Consider the following 23040-nt stretch of genomic DNA (forward strand, 5'->3'; position numbering starts at 1 on the left):
ATATGAAGTCTGGATGTTGGTCTCTTCCACTGGTGATATCCAAGCAGCTCGCTGCCAGTGAATGTCCCTCCATTTTTTTTTTTTTTTTCACTTGTATACCAACTCCATAATTAGTTGTAACCTGTTGCTTCACTGTTATTCTGTATTATGTATCATTCAAACCTGAAACAAAGCATTTTCTTGGGGAGGGAGGGAAGGCAAGCAAAGTTTGTTCCATAGGCATGATGCATAATCTAATATAGGACAAACGAACTTGAGAAACAAATGTTGGGTTAATCTGGATATCACATCCGCGTTACATATAAGCACGAAACTCACATTTCATGGAGAAGGGTTCAGTGACCTTGTCGTAAACGTTAAAAAAAAAATTGGGGCCACGTGTCCAGTATGGCAGTAATAGGACTCGGGAGTATGAAGAAATTCGATATTTTCTAAGTCCAGCGACCTCTGCACCAGTCAAGAGTAAACGTTGAAATGACTTTCTTTTGTTTATAACGGGTTTGTGGGTAGCCTCTTATTAGGATTTCATGGTACTATCTATACACCAAATCCCTCCAGTCACGCGCTGCCACTCGCTAGGGCATTTGTGGGGGCATCAATTACGACTCTCAACGGTAAGTTCAGTTACACTTTTCATTTGTTTTAGTGACACGTCAGGCGTTCTGATAGAAGCTCACTGTCATTTATTAATATGGCTACCAAGTTGAGGGAGGTGAAGAGAAAAGTGCCACTGTTTGGGAGGAGGAAAACTCACAATGTGGATTATTTAGAAACAGCCATGTTTAAGATGCGGCATGGAGACGAAGAAGTTTCATGTCTTTATCAACGAAGCTGCTAAACTGTACCCACCGCCATCGGTCTGACAATATCAACACCACACCGGTAAGGCATAACGATATAATTTTTGAACTCCCTCGTTAGGTTAGGTAATGCTAAGTTAGATTGTTAGGTTATGGTAGGTTAGGTTAGATTAGGTTATGCTAGGTTAGGTTAGATTAGGTTAGGTTATGCTAGGTCAGGTCAGATTAGGTTAGGTTAATGTCCTAGCGAGAGGGGTCCATGGGGGGCGCAGCCGCACTGGCTAGATTAGGTCAACGCCCTATCGTGGGAGGTGTTTGGGATAGAGAAAGGTGTCTAGGGTTAGACAAAGATTAGGACTAGGATAGTTTAGAGAAATTCAAAATGTTAAGGTAAATTTCCTTAGTTTTTTGAATGCTCATATTTAACTTATTTTTCATCCCCCCAATTCCCCACAGGCTCCCAAGCTTGTTTGAGGGGTTAGTGGGGGATTGGGGGGAATGCGGGGGCAGACCTCTTATCAAGAAATATCAAATGTTGGACTGTGATTGACTATAGATCTCAGTTATGAGTTAAATAAAATCAGTTCCTCTGTATTTGTGTTTGCAAAAGGAAGAAGACTCACTTTCATTAGAAATATATTAGAGATCATGGAGCACAGACATATTTCACTTATGTGGAGTTTTCTTTAAAGATACAAGACACTGTGACTTGGAACATCTTGTATTAATTTGTTTGGTGTTAACCAGTGTATGAAGCCACACACACCAGACTGAGAAGGGTTAAGGAAATGAAAGTATACATAATAGAAATGTTCATTTACCAATAAAGACATTTTCATTTCCCAACCTAAGCTTTAAGGAAATGAAAGTACAGGCCACATACCAGAAATGTTTGATGATAATTAATCAACAATACTTTTATAGGGACAACGGTGGATGCAAGCATGTCGTCGCCTTCATCTTTGCTGTTGTGGATTTTGTCAAGCAATTTGAGATGCAGTCTGGAACTGTGAAACTGACCTGCACAAACATACCTTGCACCTGTGATAAACTTCACAAAGTAAATGAAATGAAAAGCTGTGCAACATTGAAAACAGGTAAGTAAACAAAATTTTGTAAAACCAGCAAGCTAATTTCTTCCTTTTAATATTCAACAGAAAAGATTTGCCTTTAGGACAGCCAAGGACAAGACTTCAGCTTGCTGGGGCAGCTGAAGTCAGAAGTGGTAAGTGTTTGTTGAGGCTGGTGTGCTGTGCAAGAACTGTAATCCAAAGTGTAACACTTTTTACTAATTCTTATTCTCTTTTGCAATTGATTTTACAGCACAGGTGCAGATAGGGAGACATCCAATGCTCATAAACCTTATAGTTCAGGTTGTTATAAGGCAGTATCTGAGCTGCATTCCCCATACACAAACAAAGCAATGGAAGAAGACATAGTGGCCACACTCAAACAAATCACACTGGGGTATTGTGCCTGGAAGACCAGCCTCCACTTTCCCCACTATTCCTGAGTTGGCAAAATTATTTCAGGCCCAAACTTCCAAGGTAAATTCACTGATATTCTTAAACAAAAAATTACAGATGGTCATTCATGAAATTTTTAAAGAAACAACAAAACAACATTTATGTTCCATGTGGAAAGGACAGAGAGCTGGGGCAATAACACTAAGTACAATGCACAAAGCTGCCAGATATAAGGATGATTACCCTGATAATTAAATGGTTAAAGAAATTATGGGAGAGTCATCATTTGTTGGCAATGCTGCTACTGCTTATGGACAAAAACATGAGTCACTGGCAAGGAAGTTCTATGAAAACCTAATGAGAAAGAAACAAAGGTTTGCAGGTGAATAATCATGGTTTGGTTATCAGTAAAATTTGTCCACTCTTAAGAGCTAGCCCTCATGGTATTATTCCATGTAACTGTTGTAGCACTAGAATTCTAGAAATTAAATGCCCATTTAAACACATCTTCAAGAAAATGACAGGGGAAGAAACTGCTAGAGATGGTACTTACCACAATGAAATAAGAGATGATAACAGAGTACAGTTATTAAAGGAAAAGTCATAGTGGCACACTCTGATACAATCACAGTTAGGTGTCACCAATCGTTCTTGGTGTAACTTTGTAATTTTCACCTTAAAAAAAAAAATCCACACAACTATTGAAAGAATCTACTTTAACAAGGCAAGGTTTGGCAGTGAGGTAGCAAGAGGTTTAGCTTTCCATGAAAAGTTTCTAATGCCAAAGCTGTTTGAATAAGCATATATCTCCATAACTAATGCAGATTCTCCTCTCCTATCTACACATACTTGAGTAGTCTGTCTTTCCTAACCTTCCATAAACCTGTCCCCACATCTTCCCTGTACATTGTTGTATATATACTTCTAAGAAGAAAGGAATTAATAAATACATTCACATACATTTCTCATCAATTTGCTCATCATAGATGAAATGTAATAAACTGGCAACCTTATATTTCATGAAATGTTAGAAGAAACAACATTTATGTTCCATGTGGAAAGAACAGAGAGCTGGAGCAATAACACCAAGTACGATGCACAAAGCTGCATTGTACTTGGTTAATGATGATAATTACATGGTTAAAGAAATTATGGGAGAGTCATCATTTGTCGGCAATGCTGCAACTGCTTATGGACAAAAACATGAGTCACTTGCAAGGAAGCTCTATGAGAAGCACATGAGAAAGATTCTTAAGCATTTGAAGGTGCAGATGAGGTCAGAAATAAGTGTTGAGGCAGATGTGATGGGGTGCACAGTAAAAGTAACTGGTAGGTGTGCTTGTGCAAGTGAGATGAGGAGTAACTAATGCATTTAGGTATGGGTCAGTCCACAATACTTATTTTAAGAGTGGGGACATCATACTGCAAAAAACAGCAACAATAACAAAAATCTGGTGCAGTAGTGGCCACACTTTATTATTCACTTGACCTGATAAGATTTTGAATTTTTTTATCCTTTCAATTGCACGTTCCACATGTACCCTCAATGAAGCAACCTCCCTCATTTTCACTATTTCGCTTGCACTTGATGCCCTTCCTGTTCCATCCTCTTTCCTCTGTCAATGGTGGCATGTGCAACTTCGCACTACACTGCTGCAGTAGGTCTCCAATGTTGAACCCTCTGTCCACCATTACTACATCACCTGGCTCAATTTTATTTATGAGTTCTGCCTCTGCTATATGCCTGTCAGAGGTATTACCTACATATGGATGTAAAATAAATGTAATAATTCCTGTTGGTGTTAGGCCAACCAGAACTTTTGCAGTGTTGTGGTTCTTGTAGAGTGAGTATGTCATGGCTTGACTTGTGCAGTTTTTTTGGTTTCTCATTGGGAAATTCTGTGCAATCCAAGATCACTCTAGAGTTTGCATATTTGACAGGGTACCATTTATGCAAACTGTTCCTTACTTGTTGAGCTGAAAGCCATAATAACTGGTGTCTGAGTATTTCATATAAAACATTTATCCAAGTATTAGTGGTGCAAGTGACGGAACTTTGTGAAATTCCAAATAAGTTGCTAAAAGCCAGGTTGTTCAGCTTTAACAGAAGGTATACAAGGGTTATTAGGTATTCATCAAAATGCTCAGTAACTTTCTGCCACCTAAGCCTTTTTTGGCTCTTCCCTTTCCAAACTTTTTTATCCTTTCCAATAAGTTATTTGTTTCACTCACTTTTAATCACATCATAGATGGCTGTCAAAGCATGAGGAAGACCTGTGAACCCACAAACAGACATATCACTTGCAAGAATCATGCCTCTGGTCCTGGCTGTCTGACCACCTGCTGTTTCTCCTAGGTCTGTCTCCTGGGGAAGTTACTTCTCTCTGCCCCCAGCAACTGATAGCTATCACTCAAGCATGACAAGAAGGTTCTGTGGATAATTTCACTTGGATGGAATTTTGACCCTATTGCAGTGGCTATTCTGACATCTGCACTCTCTCTGTCATGGTAGGAAGGTTGGAGAAAACAATGCAATAAAAGTAATAATCATAGCCACGAGGTCCTTACATCACTCTGGCTTCAGGTGCCTCATACAGGGTGTAACGCGAGTTTCTACAAATACTGAAAGAGGTGAGAGAATGTGAAATTCTAAGTAAAAAATGTTCTATACATATATGCATTTTAGGGCTTTGTTTACCAATCAGAGGAGCTGAAAATGTATGGGACTCAGAGGGTGTGCTGTGTGTTTAGCTATGAGACGATAGACAGATGGTTGCATTGTTGCAGCCTTGGAGTCGAACTCAAAGTCAAAGGTAATTTAACCTCCAAGGCTGCAACAATGCAACCATCTGTCTATCACCTCATAGCTAAACACACAGTACACCCTCTGAGTCCCATACATTTTGAGCTCCTCTGATGGGTAAACAAAGCCCTAACATGCATATATGTATAGAACATTTTTTACTTAGAATTTCACATTCTCTCACCTCTTTCAGTATTTGTAGAAACTCGCGTTACACCCTGTATGAGGCACCTGAAGCCAGAGTGATGTAAGGACCTCGTGGCTATGATTATTACTTTTATTGCATTGTTTTCTCCAACCTTCCTACCATGACAGAGAGAGTGCAGATGTCAGAATGGCCACTGCAATAGGGTCAAAATTCCATCCAAGTGAAATTATCCACAGAACCTTCTTGTCATGCTTGAGTGATAGCTATCAGTTGCTGGGGGCAGAGAGAAGTAACTCCATCACCACACCAGCACGGGAAGAGCCAGCCAATGATGGCTCATGCTGTTAGTCACATTTCACGCTGGAACACCTCCTAATCTAACCTAACCACCACACCCACACACTTCACACTCCCTTCCTCCAGCCTGCTTGCTTACCTTATATGACAGGCTGCTGTTTTAATTTTGCTTTTACATAACATTAATCATTACTATGGCAGACAACAACATATCTTTTGAGGAGCTAGGGCCCTCAAGAGGAAGAAAATGGAAGAAAAATATTGTACTACTAGGCATTCCTGACCACCAAGAAAGTCTTGATGGAGCAACATCACATGAAGCAAAAGTGGAGGTGTTGGAGATGGTGGGGACAGATGTTGAGCTGTGTGCTGTGAGGAGGCTGCAACAGCGGCTAGTGACAATGCCTGATACTGGTCACCTTGGCTTCTCTGGATGAGAGGGACACTGTGTTGGACAAGGCTAAACATATCAAGACCTGTGAGGTCCTTTAAGAGAAAATTTATGTCAGGAAGGACTTTCACCCAAGTGTGCATTCAGAGTGGAGAAGACTGAGGGAGGCCAGAGAGAGAAGGAATGACCAGATAACACCGGGTGTAACATCCATTTCAATGTGAGAGAATGTTGTCTGTACAAAGATGGGATGGTGATCGACCAGTGGACCCTCCAGGTTTTTTTAGGAAGACCACAACAGGAAAGTAAACTAAAATTGGTTTCTTGGAATATTAATGCTACTAGGACAAAACTAGAAAAATAAATTGTCCAAATTTCTTGATCAATTATGACATTACCAGTATTAATGAAATAACTCCACTTTCACTTAGTATACCAGGGTAAAGATCTTGTAAAAGTGTGCACATTCAAGAAGTGCATTGAGGTGGCAAAGCATTATTTATTTTAACCATTTATCCTTCTCGGCCATACAGGAAAAGATAAGGAGTTTCAATAGTGATAAAAAATTTGTAATTATTGGTGATTTGAACTCCAGGTTTGGCTCAATTGTATGCAACTTGCTAATAAAAAGTGAGATACCTGATGCACACTTACATACTCACCTTGTAATACCAGTTGATGTTAGTGTTGCTAATGATAATGCATATGTTTTAGGGACACTATGTTCTGACAATGATCTTTTAGCATTTAACAATCTATCCACTGCTATAAATTTGTGCAAAGGTGAAAAAAACTTTTAAAAAGAAAAACCAATGGATATCCAAATTAGGCCTTTTAATTTTCAGTTTGTTGGACATGTTTTAATAATTTTAAGATTCACCAGACAGATTTTTTTTTCTCTGACCACGTTCCCATCAGTTTGGAGTTTATATAACGTGGTATGGACATGAACCACCTGTGCCAGCATGCAGGACAGCTGGGGCCACATTGGTCCTGGGGAACTTGGGAACTTGATGAGGTGGTGGTACATAAGCCTGTTAGATTTGACAATGTTGATGAAGACCTGTTTCTGTTAAACCTATCTGAAGTGAATATGAGATGTGATGGACCAGAGGATGTTCATGTAATTGGTTTTTAAATATCTGAATCCCTGTATATGAGTGCAGCCTCCGGTCATGTCAACCCTGTGTGGTACCAAGATGAGGGTAGCCAGGATCACTTGCCCAGGTTGCTCTCTGATCTGTATGATAGGTGCATCTGGGAGGCTATAGGCTGGAAAGGGAAGTACAGAGACAGAATGAAACAAAACTGTGATACATATAACATGGATGAGAATTTAGCTAAAACTAAATTCTTCATGGTCAGTGGTATGGCAGCTGACAAGGAGTCAATAATGGTGGATGACCTGATGATGGAATGGTGCAATATGTAGTGTACCTGGGATCCCCACTTACATATAATGGATCAATTTCCTCTGCTGTTAAAACACATGCAGAGAGAAAGATTAAAGATATAAATAAGTTCATTTTATTTATTTGATGCTTGCCTGATGTCATCTTTGTTATACAGCTGTGAGGCGTGGTCAGATGTGGATTTAGGCCCTGTCAATAAACAGGAGGAGGAGGCAGTAGACACCTGCCGAAACAATAATTACTCTCAGTGAGGTCTAAAGCACTGTTCAGGGGGTGCTGTGAACTTATCATTAAACCCAACTGTGACCTCACTGAACGTTTCCCTTTGTGTCTCACAACACAAGGGGGCAGTCACAGCCTGCCCTCTAAAGACAACTCTCTTCCTCCACACAAAACTACAAGCACCTAATAACACACACACCCTTCACTCAAAAAATTTTAAAATCATCATGGCGACTCCTACACCAGCCTTGGAGTCCCCATCTGGGGAGGGGACCATAAATGTCCCCAGGTCAGACTGACTTTCTGTCAACGATCCTAAGTGTCTTGACACCCCCCCTCAATTTTTTCTTCATTAACTTCTGCAACGTTCGCAGTCTAAGATCTAATTTTCAATCTGTAGAACACCACCTCTCCTCTTCTAAACCTCATCTTCTTTTCCTCACTGAAACTCAGGTGTCTGAGGCAACTGACAGTATCCCCTTTTCTGTTCCCTCCTACTTTCTCTATCCTCATTTTTTATCCAAAGCTGGATGCTGCATTTATGTGTGCAATGACTTGACCTGCTCGTGCCCACGCTCTTGAATCTTCCGAGTTTTCCACCATCTGACTACGACTACAGAGTCACTCTCAAATTAAATTTATCTGTGCTGTATACCTCTCACCTAACTCCTCTGACTATAAGAAATTCTTTGACTACTTAACTTCCAAAGTGGAGCACATTCTGACCCTCTTCCCTTTTGCAGAGATCTCCATTCTTGGAGACTTCAATGTTCACCACCAGCTTTAGCTTTCCTCTCCCTTCACTGACCATCCTGGTGAACTAGCCTACAACTTTGCTATCGTCCATGACCTAGAGCAATTGGTGCAACACCCTACTTGTATTCCTGACCGTCTTGGAGATACGCCCAACATTCTTGACCTTTTCCTGACCTCTAATCCTTCTGCTTATGCTGTCACCCTTTCTTCTCCGTTGGGCTCCTCCGATCACAATCTCATATCTGTATCTTGCCCTATCGCTCCAATCCCTCCTCAGGATCCCCCTAAGTGAAGGTGCCTCTGGTGTTTTGCCTGAGGACCTGAGGAGATATTTTGCTGATTTTCCTTGGAATGACTACTGCTTCCGTGTCAGAGATCCGTCTTTGTGTGCTGAGCGCATAACAGAGGTGATAGTGTCTGGCATGGAGGCATACATTCCTCACTCTTTTTCTCGTCCTAAACCTTCTAAACCTTGGTTTAACACAGCTTGTTCTCATGCTATACATGATAGAGAGGTGGCCCACAAAAGGTACTTAAGCCTTCCATCACCAGAATCTCATGCACTTTATATTTCTGCCCGGAACCATGCCAAGTCTGTTCTCCAACTAGCCAAAAACTCCTTCATTAACAGAACGTGTCAAAACCTTTCAAGATGTAACTCCCCTCGTGATTTCTGGCATCTAGCCAAAAATATCTCCAATAACTTTGCTTCTTCTTCTTTCCTTCCTCTATTTCAACCAGATGGCACCACTGCTATCACATCTATTTCTAAAGCTGAACTCTTCGCTCAAACCTTTGCTAAAAACTCTACCTTGGATGATTCTGGGCTTGTTCCTCCCTCTCCTCCACCCTCTGACTATTTCATGCCACCTATTAAAATTCTTCGCAATGATGTTTTCCATATCCTCGCTGGCCTAAACCCTCGGAAGGCTTATGGACCTGATGGGGTCCCTCCTATTGTTCTCCGAAACTGTGCCTCCGTGCTTGCACCTTGCCTAGTCAAACTCTTTCAGCTCTGTCTGTCAACATCTACCTTTCCTTCTTGCTGGAAATTTGCCTATATTCAACCTGTTCCTAAAAAGGGTGACCATTCTAATCCCTCAAATTACCATCCTATTAATTTAATTTCCTGCCTATCTAAAGTTTTTGAATCCATCCTCAACAGGAAGATTCTTAAACATCTATCACTTCACAACCTTCTATCTGATTGCCAGTACGGGTTCCGTCAAGGCCGCTCTACTGGTGATCTTCTGGCTTTCCTTACTGAGTCTTGGTCATCCTCTTTTAGAGATTTTGGTGAAACTTTTGCTGTTGCCTTGGACATATCAAAAGCTTTTGATAGAGTCTGGCACAAAGCTTTGATTTCCAAACTACCCTCATACAGCTTCTATCCTTCTCTCTGTAACTTCATCTCAAGTTTCCTTTCTGACCGTTCTGTTGCTGCTGTGGTAGACGGTCACTGTTCTTCTCCTAACAGTGGTGTTCCTCAGGGTTCTGTCCTGTCACCCACTCTCTTTTTATTATTCATTAATGATCTTCTAAACCAAACTTCTTGTCCTATCCACTCCTACGCTGATGATACCACCCTGCACTTTTCCACGTCTTTTCTTAGATGTCCAATCCTTCAGGAGGTAAACATTTTACGCAGGGAAGCCACAGAATGCTTGACTTCTGATCTTTCTAAAATTTCTGATTGGGGCAGAGCAAACTTGGTATTGTTCAATGCCTCAAAAACTCAATTCCTCCATCTATCAACTTGACACAATCTTCTGGACAACTATCCCCTCTTCTTCAGTGACACTCAACTGTCCCCCTCTTCTACACTGAACATCCTTGGTCTGTCCTTTACTTATAATCTGAACTGGAAACTTACATCTCATCTCTAGCTAAAATAGCTTTTATGAAGTTAGGCGTTCTGAGATGTCTCTGCCAGTTTTTCTCACCCCCACCCCCCAGCTGCTAACTCTGTACAAGGGCCTTATCCGTCCATGTATGGAGTATGCTTCACATGTCTGGGGAGGGTTCCACTCATACTGCTCTTCTAGACAGGGTGGAATCAAAAGCTTTTCGTCTCATCAACTCCTCTCCTCTAACTGACTGTCTTCAGCCTCTCTGTCACCGCCGCAATGTTGCATCTCTAGCTGTTTTCTACCGCTATTTTCATGCTAACTGCTCTTCTGATCTTGCTAACTGCATGCCTCCTCTCCTCCCGCGGCCTCACTGCACAAGACTTTCTTCTTTCTCTCACCCCTATTCTGTCCACCTCTCTAACGCAAGAGTTAACCAGTATTCTCAATCATTCATCCCTTTCGCTGGTAAACTCTGGAACTCCCTGCCTGCTTCTGTATTTCCACCTTCCTATGACTTGAATTCCTTCAAGAGAGAGGTTTCAAGACATGCATCAATTTTTGACTACTGCTTTTGACCCTTTTATGGGACTGGCATTTCAGTGGGCATTTTTTTTTAATTGGATTTTTTGTTGCCCTTGGCCAGTGTCCTTCCTACATAAAAAAGAAAAAAAAAACTATAAGACTGGGCTATGAAGAGTCTCCTTGATGTCAGGGAAACCACATGTAATGACATTTGTTACCTGGATTCTGGATGCCCTCCATTAAGAGTTCTTATTAAGAAAAAGACAAAGGGATTTCTTTAACAGTAAATGGAGAGAAAGGGAGGCAGTGAATGATGACCCTTTTGCCTTTGCAGTAAAGACCATACTGAACACAAGAATGAACACAAGACTGTATGTGACAGACTTGTTGCAGGAGAACCCTGATGACATTCATGTAGGGTGAGATGAATTAAAAAAAATAGTGTGCTTAACTCTGTGACATCAGGGCAAATAACATATAGGACTACAATCAATCCAAGTCTTGAAGTGACAAAGTCTATGTGACAAAGCATAATGTAAGTGAATTTCACAGAATGGCATTTACTCAGTTTCGTGTGTTGACTCACTCTCTGGCAGTGAAGGTTAGCAGGTGGAGTAGGAGGGGGCGGGGCCACCTTCTACTGGCAGAGAGAGTGTACACTTGTGACATGTAGACCAAGGTGGATGTGATCAAGTGCTGTCCCTTACTACAGCACATACAAGACTCCTGTCAGTTTTGATCCATCAGTAACTTATTTTTGGCAAATGTGGATAACACACTTGTATGCAAAATTATCTAGGAAGTTTTAGTAATTTACAGACTGAATTTCCGGCATGTCGATCATTTTGTATTTGATGTTATTTTTGTCAAGTGTTGTTTTATTATTTTTGTGACTTTAGCTATGTAGGAAGTTTTATTTATTTTATCTTGTATTTTTAAGTTGTTGATTGACAACAAGTAATTCATTTTTTTTAATTAGATTAGTTTCATTAGTTTTATCTTTTATTATTTCATAATTTTGGTGTATAATAACTTTTTACATTTTATTGCTAGAATTTTTAAGTGTTTATTCTATATTGTTATTTTCTTTTAAAAGAACATCTATATAATGTTAGAAATATTCTATTATTTTATAAAATCAAATAACCAGCTATAGAAACAATTATTATTTGTAAATCATTTGTAGAGCATTACATATTTTAACTTGTCCTTTTATAGTGATACTGTATTAATACTGTCTACTTGCCCTTAATGGACTTCATAATAGTTTTGCTACTTTGCAATGGACCAACAATGTCACTGCCATTTTACCTTTAACTTTTTAATTTCATGTTAAAAGTAGTGTATTCTGTTGTGGTCAATAAAGTAATAATGATGATAATGATAATAATAATAATAATAATAATAATGTGTGTGTGTGTGTGTGTGTTTGTTTTTGTGTATTGGGTAACCATAGAATAATTGTTATATGGTAATGTTTGATTGTAGTTCTGTGAGTATAAGTAACAATTCTTACCCGTATTGATAATCTGCATGATTCATACTTACATCTTGCAAGCCAGAATAAGTGTAGTAAAGTGACACCTGTCAAAAAATGGTGACATTTGAAGCAGTGTGAGGCATCCTGTGGCACTGAGGGGCAGAGAGAGTATTGAGACTGCAACATGACAAGATGTGTGAGGAAGGAGACAAGGCTTGAGTCTTTGTATATATTATATATATATATATATATATATATATATATATATATATATATATATATATATATATATATATATATATATATATATATATATATATATATATATATATATATATATATATATATATATATATATATATATATATATATATATATATATATATATATATATATATATATATATATATATATATATATATATATATATATATATATATATATATATATATATATATATATATATATATATATATATATATGACCACAGTTTCCAGCCCCAGTTCACAAAGCTGATGTACTTGGACTAACTTCCCTGAACCATCTCTATGTGGATTCAGTGCAGGGCTCAAATACGGGATACGGGTGTACAGGGTCCCTTGTGACTCTCTGCACCCTTTTCACAAGTCATAACACCAGGTTGCACTAACTGAGGTCACCAGTCTGTTTTACCCATCAACAGGCAAGGGAAATACTCTAACGACAGTTAACTCCCACAGCTGTGAAAGGACCAACCACATCTAGGGAGAAATAATTATAACAAACAATAATACATGTATGGTTGAGGTATAAAACCCTCATAACAAATCCTTCTTCCACTGTCCAACAGCATGTTATAGCCTCAAGCCGAATGGTGTCGTTTACTGCCTCCTGGACAGCAGGCCTTGTCAGCATGTGAGGAGGAAGTAAAGTTCACTACACAGCTATTCATTTAATTCCTCTATGGCTGAACAGCATCAGTCAACAGTAGCATTTAACACAAAACAAGCTCACTAACAAGAGACATGGGAAACAAATACAAACGAGTGCCCATAAACACACATGAGGGTAATCACTGCTCACTGTACAAGAACTCAGCCCGCACGCACACACAGCCAAGGAGTCACTTTCCTGGGTATGGAGTGTTATACGCAACTACTCTCCCAGGCAGGCTACTATGGAGACTCCTATACTGTGTAAGTAGGCTGGGGTGTACGAGCGGTAATTACTCACTTTTCTCCTTAAAGCAAGTGACCTGACTAACTGTTATCCTGTCTCAGTTTCCTCCAGATATTACTGACCGTCTCAATACATCTGCTCCCTCTAAGAGTAGTGACTGACTAGGGGAAAGTGCATCACTCTTCCTCTGCTACAATTAAGGGGGGAGCAGGTGTACAAGAGAGGGGGAATGGGGTGGCAACATACGAGGGTAAGTCAATAAGTATCCGCACTCCAGTTTTTTTATTTAATACAACAGCAATACAAAGTTTACAACAACATCATTTTTCAACATAGTCACCCTGCTTTTCAATGCACTTGGTCCATCATTGCACTAGCTTTTCGATACCCTCAGAAAAAAACGTTTTCTGTTGAGCATTGAACCACATATGCACCGCTTCCTTCACCTGCTGATCGGTGGCGAAACGACGGCCTCTTAAAGCATCTTTAAGTGGACCAAACAGATGGTAATCAGAAGGGGCGAGATCAGGACTGTATGCAGGATGTTCCAACACCTCGAAATGAAGTTCTTGAAGAGTATCAATGGTGTGGGCGGCAGTATGTGGACGGGCGTTGTCATGCAACAAAAGAACGCCTTCCGACAATAGACCTCGGCATTTGTTGCGAATTGCCGGCTTCAACTTGTTGATAAGCATATCACTGTAGCGTTCACTGTTTACTGTTGACCCTGTTTCCAGGTAATGTTCCAGAATTGGCCCTCGTGAGTCCCAAAAAACTGTGAGCATCACTTTTCCTGCAGAGGGTTGACTCAGCGTCAGTAGTGGCTGTGGCTGGGCGTCCATTGCGTTTCTCATCCTCCACACTTGTCCGACCGCTTTTGAATTGCTCAATCCACTCATAAACACTACGTCGTGGTAAAACATTGCCCCTGTATTGTACTGAAAGTCTTCTATGGATTTCAGCTCCTGGTACATCTTCAGACCACAAAAAAAAAAAAAAACGGATTACAGAGCGTTGTTCTTCTTTGGTGCAAATGGAGAGTGGTGCATTCATCCTTACTTCTCAACAGCGCAGAGCGCACAGAAGTGGTAACGCTGAAACCAACCACAAGGGAGGAGGGCGGAGCCATCTACAACCCGGCATAGCACACAAAGCCATACAGCCTATTCACAAACAATTAGAATAAAAGTGCGGATACTTATTGACTTACCCTTGTACATACACACATACACCCACATGCTTGCGTGTTGCACTCTCTGCTTTCCACACTGGCTTACATGAATAAAACACTTTACTTATGAAAATTCTAATGGTCAAACTAGGGGGACTAGATGAATACTGATTACTTTATTCAAGAGCAACTCTTCTACTAAATACTGGGTAAAATTTGAATTGAATGGACAAGGGAAAGTAAGGAAATTTATGTTGGGAATATGAGTTACTGCGTGAATAAATATTTTAGTAGAAGCTTCAGGCTTCAGGGATGCATCCAAGTCTCATCCCCAGCTCTCTCTCTCTCTCTCTCTCTCTCTCTCTCTCTCTCTCTCTCTCTCTCTCTCTCTCTCTCTCTCTCTCTCTCTCTCTCTCTCTCTCTCTCCATTCTTCTCCTGTTCATTCTTGTGTCTTTCTTCCTTTTTATAACACTATTTTGATGCTCACAACAATATATGTATATATAATGAAGTTCTGAGACACAATAGAGATGACCAAGGAAAGCATCCAGATTTCTCTTTTCTTCACTTTATTACTTCCAATGATTCACCTTCACAGAAGACATCTTCAGGTTAAAATATATTTTTATATTTAATACAATATAAAAAGATATAATTTAAAAAATAAGAGCAAAAAAATATGTAAAGAGCATAATAAAACAAAAAAATGACATGTGACAGTAGATCACATTGTTAACTATAAAAAAAAATTTTTCAAGAAAGGGTGGTCATGTTTGTGTGAGTGGTTCTTATTGCAGAGAAAGGGGGATGAGCTAGTTGCTTCTGTGTACATGTCAAAGTATATTTATGTTCACTATTTCTAAGTGTAAGATTCCTCTTGGTTTCTCCAATATATCGAGTCTTACAACTCAAACAATTAAATTCATAAATGATGTTGGAGATGAGTCCAGTAGGAATGCTGTCTTTAAATTTAAAGAAACTGTGCCATACTTAAAGCACAATACCATGATACTAAATTCAATTTCATCTTCTTTTTCTAATAGTATAAGGTGGTAAATTTATTAAGTGTCATCTGGGCATCATTAGAGGAAGGCTTATTAAGTTTACTGTCTAGAAAGTTATAGATAGTATTATTAATGATGCTTAGCAGAAACCAATCATTATGGAAAACTCCCTAAAAGTTGATCTTGTCAAACATAAACCAATTTGAAGATAGACTATAGCATCAATATAGGAGGGTTCTAATAGTATTAATCTTAAGTAACTGAGGAATAAAAGAAAGATAATTAATCCCCAAACCAGTGAAAGTTGATTTGTGATAAACTCCTGTGTGCAGTTTATTATTATGAGTTACCAGTACATCTAAAAATGCGATTGAGCCATTGTTTTCTGTGTCACATGTGAATTCAATATTGGGGTGTTTTCAATTAAGATAACTGAGGAATTTAAGTATTTGTTGAGATTGTTTGAATAAAAGAAACGTGTCATCAACATATCTTTTTCAAAGCATAGGTTTGTATTTACTAAGGCAATCATTCAGCCACTTGGTTTCATGGTGACTTAAAACATTAACAAGAGTGTACAAGAACCCTTGGCCACGCCATCAACTTGAACATATAATTTATTAAACAAAAAAGGGGAGTCTTTAATTGCTAAGTCTAATAAGCTGATAAATTGTTTTTAGTATAATTAAAACTATCGTGGTCTTTAAATAGTTCATTACAGATGATCTGAATGGTTTCATCAAGGGGGATATTAGTAAACAATATAATGTCCAAGTGTTATGATCACCTTTATTTTGACAGTAAGTGGATTGCTCCTCTCTTTGTCCCTCTGTAAGGTTTCCTTCACTACATTGGTCTAAGCAGTATCTTCTGATGAGTTCTGTCACATCCTTTCTGGATAAATAATTTGTGTGCTGGAGATGTTGTGAAGTAACCATCTTGGCTGTGGGAGCAACCATCATAAGCCACTAAGACAGGGTACACTGGTGTCGTGGAATAGTTTAATCCATTTTACATTACATTTACATTTTTGATTCCTATGGGGAAAATAATGTCGGTTTTCAAACATTTTGGATTTTGAATGGCACTCAGGAATGAATTAAGTTTGAGAAGTTTGAAAACTGAATACATTTATGCATAAGAGGAGGAGGCAGTAGGCATCTGCTGAAACAATAATTACTCCCAGTGATGTCTAAAGCACTAGATCAGGGGGTGCTGTGAACTTATCATTAAACCCAGCTGTGACCTCACTGAACGTTTCCCTTTGTGTCTCACAACACGAGGAGGCAGTCACAGCCTGCCCTCTAAAGACAACTCTCTTCCTCCACACAAAACTACATGCACCTAATAACACACACACACCCTTCACTCAAAATTTCAAAATTATCATGCCCACTCCTACACCAGCCTTGGAGTCCCCATCTGGGGAGGGGACCACAAATGTCCCCAGGTCTCATTGCCCTTCTGATAATGACCTTCAGTGTTTTGACACCCCCTCAACATTTTCTTCATTAACTTCTGCAACATTCACGGTTTAAGATCTAATTTTCAATCTGTAGAACAACACCTCTCCTCTTCTAAGCCTCACCTTTTCCTCACTCAAACTCAGGTGCCTGAGGCAACTGACAGTAGCCCCTTTTCTGTTCCTTCCTATTTTCTCTATCCTCATTTTCGATCCAAAGCTGGATGTTGAGTTTAAGTACGCAACGACTTAACCTGCTCTCATGCCCACGCTCTTGAATCTTCCGAGTTTTCCACCATCTGGCTACGACTACAGAGTCACTCTCAAATTAAATTTATCTGTACTGTATACCTCTCACCTAACTCCTCTGACTTTAAGAAATTCTTTGACTACTTAACTTCTAAAAAGTGGAGCACATTCTGACTCTCTTCCCTTTTGCAGAGATCTCCATTTTTGGAGACTCCAATGTTCACCACCAGCTTTGGCTTTCCTCTCCCTTCACTGACCATCCTGGTGAACTAGCCTACAACTTTGCTATCCTCCACGACCTAGAGCAATTGGTGCAACACCCTATTCGTATTCCTGACCATCTTGGAGATACGCCCAACATTCTTGACCTTTTTCTGACCTCTAATCCTGCTTATGCTGTCACCCTCTCTTCTCCGTTGGGCTCCTCCGATCATAATCTCATATCTGTATCTTGTTATATTGCTCCAATCCCTCCTCAGGATCCCCCTAAGCGAAGGTGCCTCTGGCGTTTTGCCTCTGCTAGTTGGGGGGACCTGAGGAGGTATTTTGCTGATTTTCCTTGGAATGACTACTGCTTCTATGTCAGAGACTTGTCTTTGTGTGCCGAGCACATAACAGAGGTGATAGTGTCTAGTGTGGAGGCATACATTCCTCACTCTTTTTCTCAACCTAAACCTTCTCCAAAACTTGGTTTAACACAGCTTGTTTCTGTGCTTTACATGATAGAGAGGTGGCCCACAAAAGGTACTTCAGCTTTCCATCACCAGAATCTCATACACTTTATATTTCTGCCTGCAACCATGCCAAGTCTGTTCTCCAACTAGCTAAAAACTCCCTCATTAACAGAGTGTCAAAATCTTTCAAGATCTAACTCCCCCTTGTGACTTCTGGTATCTAGCCAAAAATATCTCCAATAACTTTGCTTCTTCCTCTTTCCCTCCTTTATTTCAACCAGATGGCACCACTGGTATCACATCTATTTCTAAAGCTCAGCTCTTTGCTCAGACCTTTGCTAAAAACTCTACCTTGGACGATTCTGGGCTTGTTCCTCCCTGTCCTCCACCCTCTGACTACTTCATGCTACCTATTGAATAAAATTCTTTGCAATGATGTTTTCCATGCCCTCACTGGCCTAAACCCTTAGAAGGCTTATGGACCTGATGGGGTCCCTCCTATCATTCTCCGAAACTGTGCCTCCATGCTTGCACCTTGCCTAGTCAAACTCTTTCAGCTTTGTCTGTCAACATCTACCTTTCCTACTTGCTGGAAGTTTGCCTACATTCAACCTATTCCTAAAAAGGGTGACCATTCTAATCCCTCAAACTACCGTCCTATTGCTTTAATTTCCTACCTATCTAAAGTTCTTGAATCTATCCTCAACAGGAAGATTCTTAAACATCTATCACTTCACAACCTTCTATCTGATTGCCAGTATGGGTTCTGTCAAAGCCACTCTACTAGTGATCTGGCTTTCCTTAGTGAGTCTTGGTCATCCTCTTTTTAGAGATTTTGGTGAAACTTTTGCTGTTGCCTTGGATATATCAAAAGCTTTTGATACAGTCTGGCACAAAGCTTTGATTTCCAAACTACCCTCATACAGCTTCTATGCTTCTCTCTCTGTAACTTCATCTCAAGTTTCCTTTGTGACTGTTCTATTACTGCTGTGGTAGATGGCCACTGTTCTTCTCCTAAATCTATTAACAGTGATGCTCCTCAGGGTTCTGTCCTGTCATCCACTCTTATTATTATTCATCAATGACCTTCTAAACCAAACTTCTTGTCTTATCCTCTCCTACGCTGATGATACCACCCTGCACTTTTCCATGTCTTTTCATAGATGTCCAACCCTTCATGAAGTAAACATTTCACGCAGGGAAGCCACTGAACGCCCAACTTCTGATCTTTCTAAAATTTCTGATTGAGGCAGAGCAAACCTGGTATTGTTCAATGCCTCAAAAACTCAATTCCTCCATCTGTAAACTCGACAACCTTCTGGACAACTATCCCTTCTTCTTCAGTGACACTCAACTGTCCCCCTCTTCTACATTGAATCATTGGTCTATCCTTTACTTATAATCTGAACTGGAAACTTCACATCTCATCTCTAGCTAAAACTGCTTCTATGAAGTTAGACATTCTGAGATGTCTCCGCCAGTTTTCTCACCCCCCCAGCTGCTAACTCTGTACAAGGGCCTTATATGTCCACGTATGGAGTATACTTCACATGTCTGGGGGATTCCACTCATGCCGCTCTTCTAGACAGGGTGGAATCAAAAGCTTTTTGTCTCATCAACTCCTCTCCTCTTTTGTCTTCAGCCTCTCTCTCATCACCGCAGTGTTGCATCTCTAGCTGTCTTCTTCTGCTATTCTCATGCTAACTGCTCTTCTGATCTTTCTAATTGCATGCTTCCCCTCCTCCCGCGGCCTCACTGCACAAGACTTTCTTCTTTCTCACCCCTATTCTGTCCACCTCTCTAATGCAAGAGTTAACCAGTATTCTCAATGATTCATTCCTTTCTCTGGTAAACTCTGGAACTCCCTGCCTGCTTCTGTATTTCCACCTTTCTATAACTTGAATTCCTTCAAGAGGGAGGATTCAAGACACTTATCCTTAAAGTTTTGACTACTGCTTTGGACCCTTTTCTGGGACTGGCATCTCAGTGGGCTTTTTTTTTTTTTATTTGATTTTTGTTGCCCTTGGTCAGTGTCCCTCCTACATAAAAAAAAAATATATATATATATATATATATATATATATATATATATATATATATATATATATATATATATATATATATATATATATATATATATATATATATATATATATATATATATGGCCAAAATTCTCCTAAATGAAATACATAAGAACATAAGAAATAAGGGAAGCTGCAAGAAGCAACCAGGTTTACACGTGGCAGTCCCTGTACAAAATATACCTACCTATTTCCACCTATCATCCCTATCCATAAACTCATCTAATCTTCTCTCAAAGCTCCCTAATTTCTTAGTACTAATATGATTACTGAGTCCATTCCACTCATCTACCACTCTGAGAACCAATTTCCTCCTATCTCTTTCCTAAACCTAAATTTTTCAAGCTTGAACCCATTATTTCTTGTTCTATCCTGGTTGCTGATCCTAAGAATTTTGCTTACATCCTCCTTATTATACCCCTTATACCACTTAAAGACTTCTATCAGGTCCCCTCTTAACCTACGTCTCTCTCTAAAGAATGTAAATTTAAGAGCTTCAATCTCTCCTTGTAAGGAATACTCCTCATCCCCTGTATCCTTTTAGTCATTCTCCTCTGTACTGATTCTAATAAACCTATATCTTTCCTGTAATGTGGGGACCAGAACTGCACAGCGTAGTCTAGATGAGGTCTGACCAGCACCAAGTACAACTTTAATATTACTTTGGGCCTTTTACTTTTAACACTCCTAAAAATGAATCCTGATACTCTATTTGCCATTTATGGCCTTCATGCATTGTTTTCCTAGACGGAGTTCAGAGCTAACTATAACTCCTAAATCTTTCTCGTACCCTGTACCTACCAGAGTTTGGTTGTTTAATGTGTACCTACTGTATGGGTTTCCTCCACCTACGCTAAGTACTTTGCATTTGTTAATATTAAACTGCATTTGCCATCTGTCCATCCATTCTTTCATCCTATCTAAATCTGCCTGCAAGGCAATAGCATCTGATTCTGACCTAATTAATCTACCTATCTTTGTGTCAACCACAAATTTACTAACATCACTACTAATTCCACTATCCAAATCATTGATATATATATTAAAAACAATGGCCCTAATACTGATCCCTGTGGCATCCCACTAATTACATGACCCCACTTGGTTTTAGAGCTGTTTATTACAACTCTTTGTTGCCTGTCGCTTAGCCATGACCTTATCCAGCCCAACACCCTCTCATCTATCCTGTGTGCCCTAACCTTTCTCAGGAGCCTTTGATGGGGTACCTTGTCAAATACTTTACTAAAGTCCAGATATGAGATGCCATAACTATCACCATTATCTACTGCCTCGTACACTTTACTGTAAAAACTTAACAAGTTCGTCAGGCAAGACTTCCCCTTCTTGAAGCCATGCTGTGCCTGATTTATTAAGTTATTTTTGTCTAAATGCTCCCTAATGTTCCTCGCTATTATTGACTCCAATATTTTACCCACAACTGAAGTTAAGCTGACAGGTCTATAATTAGACGCTAAAGTTTTATCCCCTTTCTTAAAGATGGGTACTACATTAGCATGCCTCCACATTACTGGTACCTCACCTGACAGAAACTAACGGCTCACTAATAACCTCTTTGCATTCCTTAAGTACTTTGGGATATATTTCATCTGGTCCTGGTGTCTTGAACTTTTTTAGCCTATCTATCTCCTGTTCCACTATCTCCTTCGTTATGGAAATATGTCAGCTTCTTATTCTCATCTGCTCTAAACATCTGTTTACTATTTGGCATATCCTGCATGTTTTTCTGGGTGATGACAGTTAAAAAATACTCATTCAGAATTTTACTAATCTCCTCCCCAGAACCAACCAGCTCCCCATCTGCTGCCTTTAATCGACCTATAGTATCCTTATTCTTCATCCTGTATACCTGATAAAATCCCTTGGGGTTCGTCTTCAGCTGGCTGGCTATCTTTAATTCATAATTGCCCTTAGCTTTCCTTGTTAACCTCCTGACTGCTCTGACTAATTCATTATATTGTGGCCTTAAAACTTCTTCACCTGCCTTGGAAGAAAAGTGCAGATGTGCTCAGACATATCTGCATATTCACTGCTCACACTCAGCCAGCTGGTCATTGGTAAGAAGGGTCCAATTTGCTTGCTTATCCTGCCATATCATGTAGTGAGCCTCCCCTTCCATATATTTTATTCATGAATCATACATGATACTTGGGCTTCTCCTCTATGGACTGTTCATGCTGCATCCTTTCTCATACCTTTATCAATGCTGCCTTCTGTTCACTTTGTTACCCATAATTATTCTCCTTTGTTCCACAGGCATTCCCCTTTCTGTCTTTGACTACTTACTTAGCATACACAAGCTAAGGCCAGGTTATAGATACTACCTTTGGTTAGGCAGACATGCAGTTGGCTGAGTACCTATCAGCACACAGGCCTGCAACTAAGCAGAGTACTTAGCTGGAGTTTGGGTAGAGTATCCACCAAAAATGGTAGTGGGTTGAGAAGGAGCATTAGTCTTTAAATAGTTCATTGCAGATGATCTGAATAGTTTCATCAAGGGGAATAGTAGTAAATAGTGACTTTACTTCAAAACTTGTCATGACAATGTTATTGACTTCTAATTTATTTCTTTAACGAAACCATAAGAATTTTTTAAGGTGAATTTATTTGATGGTAGAGGTTTCATTAACTAATTTATAATTGAAAGTATTAATGGTGCTGAGGATGGGCTTGATAGGACTGCAGGATTTGTGAGTTTCCAGAAAGCCATAAAGGATGCCCGGGGATGAGCCACTAGTGAACTATTTAAAGACCATGATACTTACAGTAAAATCCCTCTTATCCGGCATCAACGGGACCGCCGACATGCCGGATACTTGAATATTGCCGGATACTTGAATAGAAGTGAAGTTATGTCCACAATTACCACCCTACACTCACGCGTCTTACCATAACAAAGATCAGCTGATCTTAATCAGCAGCTGATCTGATCAGCTACTTAAGTGTAAGCACAACACGCTTCCTCTTTTCTACAACTTTAGGCATGATGAAGGCGTCAGGCGATAAACAGTGCACACGCGGGACTGAATCACTGAGTAAACACAGTGCAGTGGGCCGCGGGTGACGCGAAGCAG

The 23040-nt window shown here is 39.7% G+C and overlaps 1 long non-coding RNA gene across 1 annotated transcript in view; it reads left to right on the plus strand.

The window, feature by feature from the left end:
• The first annotated feature begins 636 nt into the window (after window positions 1-636).
• Window positions 637-23040, plus strand: part of LOC135089517 (uncharacterized) — a 71192-nt gene continuing 48788 nt past the window's right edge. Inside the window, exons 1-2 of the long non-coding RNA XR_010261513.1 lie at window positions 637-882; window positions 1725-1897. This is a non-coding gene — a long non-coding RNA (uncharacterized LOC135089517). The remainder of the gene's footprint in view (window positions 883-1724; window positions 1898-23040) is intronic.

The sequence above is a fragment of the Scylla paramamosain genome, chromosome 33 (assembly GCF_035594125.1).
Source record: "Scylla paramamosain isolate STU-SP2022 chromosome 33, ASM3559412v1, whole genome shotgun sequence".
In the NCBI taxonomy this organism is placed as follows: domain Eukaryota; kingdom Metazoa; phylum Arthropoda; class Malacostraca; order Decapoda; family Portunidae; genus Scylla; species Scylla paramamosain.